We start from the raw sequence: 5,000 nt of genomic DNA on the forward strand, positions 1-5,000 counted from the left end.
TTATTAAATTGAGAAGCTATGTCTAGGGTATTGTTAGTAGAGATGGGTGCTGGGGTTGTGGTTTTGCCTGGCTTTAGTAGGGAGTTAATGGCATGTCAGAATTTTTGTGGACTATTTGAATATTTCCTTTGGGCGCTAAGAAAATAGTTTTGTTTGTTTATTTTGGATTCAGCCTTGGCCTTGTTTCTAAGCTGTTGATAGTATTGTCTGGAGCTAGGGGTTTTGTCAGTTTTCCAGACTTTATCTCTAGCTTTTAGTAGGGCTCTGGTGTCCCTATTTAGCCAGGGTGCGTAGTTGGCTTTAACTCTGATCTTTCTGCTGGGAGCTAGACTATTAAGGATTGAAGCAGTCTACTGCCTGGTCTAACCCGAGTGTCCGTAGTGGTTCCCAGTTGCAGTGGCTTAGGACAGTATTTAGGTATCGTGGGGTAAGGTTACGGTCATCTCGTACAAATTTGTAGACTACTGGTTTGGGGTGATTGGTGTGTTTCTGGAGTAGGAAGGTGGGGAGATGATCACTTAAGTCATCTGGGAGGCAGCCTACTGTATAGTTTTGTTTGGGATAGTTGGTTAGTGTCCAGTCCAGTATGGATTCTTTCTTTGTTTTCTCATCTATTCTAGTTGGTTGTTTAGTTGAGAGAACCCATATAGATTGATATGTGTAGAGGGGCTGCTGGAGTTGTAGGTTGCCCAGTCAGTGTTAAGGTCTCCTAGTAGGATCGTTTCCGGAGGTAGATTGTCCTTTGTCCAGTGTAGGATGTCTTCTATTATGAGCAAGTTGTTGCCTGGAGGTATATAGCAGCATATTATATTGATCTTCTTGGTGTTTCTTATGGATAGGACAGAAAACAGGACTTCAGCATTTAGAAAAGTGGGCGGTGTGGTGTGCAGGAGCTGGAGGTTACGGGTGTTTTTAAAGAGAATGGCTACTCCTCCTCCTTTCCTGTTTGTTCTATCAGATGTAAGTGTGTTATACCCTGGGGGAAGAAAGACTTTATCTTGGATACTGGATTTAAGCCAGGTTTCTGTAATGGCGAGTATATCAGGGTTGTAGTGGGCTATGAATGCATGTAGGTCTGTTAGCTTGTTGGTAATACTTCTTATGTTGAGATTTAGGATTAGCAGGTCAGATGTTTGTCTAGCTGAGAGGTGACCTGGATTTGGGTGAATGTCAACAGAGGTTAGCAGAATTTGTAGGTGTCACTATGTGTTTTTTAATATTAATTGTCTGCGAGCTTGGTCTATGAGAGTTTTTCTTAGTGTGATGAGATGGTGTAATATGTAGTTGTAAGATTTATGATTGTAGGGCAGATGTAGAAGTCTGAGTGGGTTTGAGAGGGTGGGCTAGTGTGGGTAGTGTGATAGCAGTTGTGCAGCGGTAGATCTGTTTGTAAGGAAGTTAGCGATAGTAGAGCTAGTGATAGGGATGTGAGTGTGGGTAACATGATACTACTTTGAGTGAAAAGTACAACTAGGATTCCTGGTTGGTTGTGTGTGAGGGTAGAGTTGTGTTGTCTGGGAATGTGTTTTGAGAGTGGGATCAGTGTGGGATGTAATTGGATTGGGGGGTGGGGGGAGGTAGGATGAGTGGGTTGGGCTAGTTGTTAGGGAATTAGGGGATGGACTACTGGTCAGGTGATTATGGGTTAGAATAAAAGTAGAAGTAGTGGGGGCGGGTGGGAATAGGGGGCAGGGAGGGGAGCAGAGCAAGCCCGAGCGCAGCGAGGGCGAGCGAAGCGGACTAACACAGACTCCAAGTGTTTCTTTAGGCTTTGGTAAGTATGTAATGTTAGCTTAAATTGTAATATTTTCAACTGAAATTTTAACTGTAATTTAATATGTTTGCACTAAGTTATAGACTATGTTATGGGCACAGAGTATAATTTTCTGACATTCTTAAAAAGATATAGAATTAAAGCTGGGGTTAGTTACAGATGAAACAGGAGAGGAAATGAAATGCTCTTTTATAGATTTGAGTATTTCTCAAAAGAAACTTGACTTTAGTTGGGGGGGGCACTAACTGGAGAGCAATATACAACGGTTTAGTCCTGGTGATGTACTCATCAGTACAGAGGTTTCACTATAATACAGCAGAAATGTACGAATACACTCACTAACATTTGTTTAAGTTAATGCAGGTAAGGTATTTTACTGTCTAGACACTTGGACGTTAAGCACCTACATTAGTATTTAGTCTCTTTAGTTGCAGGACAAGTGTCTGTGAGTGCCCAGTTCTCAAGAGAAAAAACTGAAATTTCTACTGCTTGATATGGGGGGGCAGAGACCTGCTTGACCTGAAGGATGGTTTGGATTACTGAAAGGAAAATAGAAGAAATATGTAAGAGAGCATTAGGTTAAGGCAGCACATGCTGTGTGACCAGTCAGATTGGATTTTTGTTTAGCAATAGTCAATAACAAAAACATCAGGCAATGGTTATTCCTGCTTCAGCACCTGATAACATAAAATATTTTCTTATGGCAAAATACAAAAATAAAATGTAAATATATAAAGTAGTCCTCTACTAAATTAAGCAAGATACACTTTCAATGTATTTAAAAACTAGTCAATGCAGTTACACAGAGCAGTGAAATGCAGCATGTGAAATAGCCCTTCTGGCTCTAACAGTAAACAAGGAAAACGGAACATATCTAGGTGCTTATGTGACAACAGTTCATTAAGGAGAATTATCTAAAGGCATCCTGCAGTGATAAAAATAACAGAAACATGTAGTATAAGCTGTTGTACTAAAGAATTATGAATTAAACCACAATGTACAGCATACCTTGAATGCAAAAACACAGTAGGATGATTACACACCAAGGGAGACAAACAGCTTTCTGTTGGATTTGACACAAAAAAAAAAACAAAATGGCACCCTGGGTTTAAATTACCTCAGTCTATCCAATACAGAACAAGAGCTGGAGGAGGGAGGGGTAAAGACTACAAGGAAGGAGAAGGCTAGCCAATGGTTAAATGAACTCTGCAGACACTCACTGTGAAGTGCAAAAGGAATAGAAACCACTCATTGAACCTTAGGAAAAGGTATGCTACAGCCACTCTACTTTATACTATAAAATCAAGGCAAGTGTAGACATTATCCAATTTACCCTGACATTCTTAAAAGGATATAGAATTAAAGCTGGGGTTAGTTACAGATGAAACAGGAGAGGAAATGAAATGCTCTTTTATAGATTTGAGTATTTCTCAAAAGAAACTTGACTTTAGTTGGGGGGGGGCACTAACTGGAGAGCAATATACAACTATATATATATATATATATATATATATATATATATATATATATATATATATATATATATATATATATATATATATATACATATATATATATACATATACATATATATACATACACACATACATACACACATACATACACACTATCTCTCTATATCTATATCTATATCTATATCTATACACACACACACACACACACACACACACACACACACACACAGTGTCTGTTATTCTTAAAGTGTATTAGCTCTGGTTTAAGCACTTGGGGTTCAGGCCAGTTATTTTACATTAAGAAGGTTCGTGGTCTGCACTCTTGTGGGAGGAGAGGCTGGACTCTGCCCTTCTGAGCTGGGAATTTCTGGTTAGAGGTTTACAGTGCCTGAATATTTGAACTGTATCTTACTGAAATTGGTACACCTCGTTTGCTGTAGCATAGACTAGATCCAGGCCTGCTGAATCTAGCTTTGCACGCAAGCAACCGCTACCCCAAAACAAAACACGTACAACACACATCTCACAAAGCCAGTGTGCCGAACAGTCACAGCCCTTAAGGCTAAACAACACACCTGATACCCTTGTAATAGGTGACCTATCGGCAGGCACACTGACGTCCCGCTCACCAGGCTGAACAAGGAGAAGGTCACGGTGAGCAGCCTGTCTGGCGCTAGGATCCGCCACATAACAAGCACTCAGGTCACTCCAAGGCAGGTACAAATATGACTCAGTCATTGTCCATGCTGGTGTGAATGACCTGAGACGTACCTCCCTCGACTACATGAAAAGAGACAGAGGAGCTCTCTGAGCATGTAGCCCAGGCTGGTATGACCCTGACCTTGAGTAGCATCTTACCCTCACCAAGAATGATGCCACAATATGAAGACAAGACGATCAATTTCAACAATTGGCTTAAGTATTGGTGTCATTCAAAGGGGATCCAATGCCTGTCAGCTTGGGATGATATGCACGACAAGCCACGATGCTTTGCTAGGGACGGCTTGCACCTGTCACCCCTGGGCTTTCGGATATTGGCAAAGGCTCTTGCTACCCCCATAGTGCCTTTTTTAGGCAAGGCTCAAAAGACAAACCCACCTCCATAGGTATCACAAGGGATAAGAAACTAAGAGTAATGCTACTCCTCAAGATGCACGCACTCGAAACTCTCCTTAGCATGGAGAACATCGATATCTGTGCAGTAACAGAAACCTGGTTCAGGACTCCCGAGAGCACCCCAGCACTACCAGGTTATACCTCATACCATGCTTTTCGGCCCCAAAACTTGGATCGAACCACAAAAGGAGGTGGAGTATCGATATTCATCAAAGATAGCCACACCTCCAGGTTGGTGGCAAAGCATCAGAGACTATCCATGTGCAACTAACAGTGGGTAAAACTGCCTTCCAGTTTATAGCCTGCTACAGACCACCCTCCCAAACCCAGGAACCCCACTCGGCCTTCCTGAGAACACTGGAAAATATGAAGGTCTCTCTGAACACCATTATATTGGGCAACTTCAACTACCCAAACATAGATTGGGAGCATTACTCTAGCTCCAACACCCTTGCCCAAAGGTTCCTAGAATTCATAAACTCAAATGCTATGGAACAACTTGTTATCACTCCCACAAGAGGGGAAAACATACTGGACCTGATCATCACCAACATGGGGACTCTATGCTCCAGACCAGAAGTGTATCCCTCACTGGTAAGATCAGACCATAAACTGATCTCACTGGATATTCACAT

The 5,000-nt window shown here is 41.6% G+C and overlaps 1 protein-coding gene across 1 annotated transcript in view; it reads right to left on the bottom strand.

The window, feature by feature from the left end:
• Nucleotides 1-5,000, bottom strand: part of IBA57 (iron-sulfur cluster assembly factor IBA57) — a 94,526-nt gene that overhangs the window by 69,099 nt on the left and 20,427 nt on the right. The window lies entirely within an intron of this gene.

Source organism: Protopterus annectens, chromosome 12.part0 (genome assembly GCF_019279795.1).
Source record: "Protopterus annectens isolate FY-2018-M chromosome 12.part0, PAN1.0, whole genome shotgun sequence".
Taxonomy (NCBI): Eukaryota; Metazoa; Chordata; order Ceratodontiformes; family Protopteridae; genus Protopterus; species Protopterus annectens.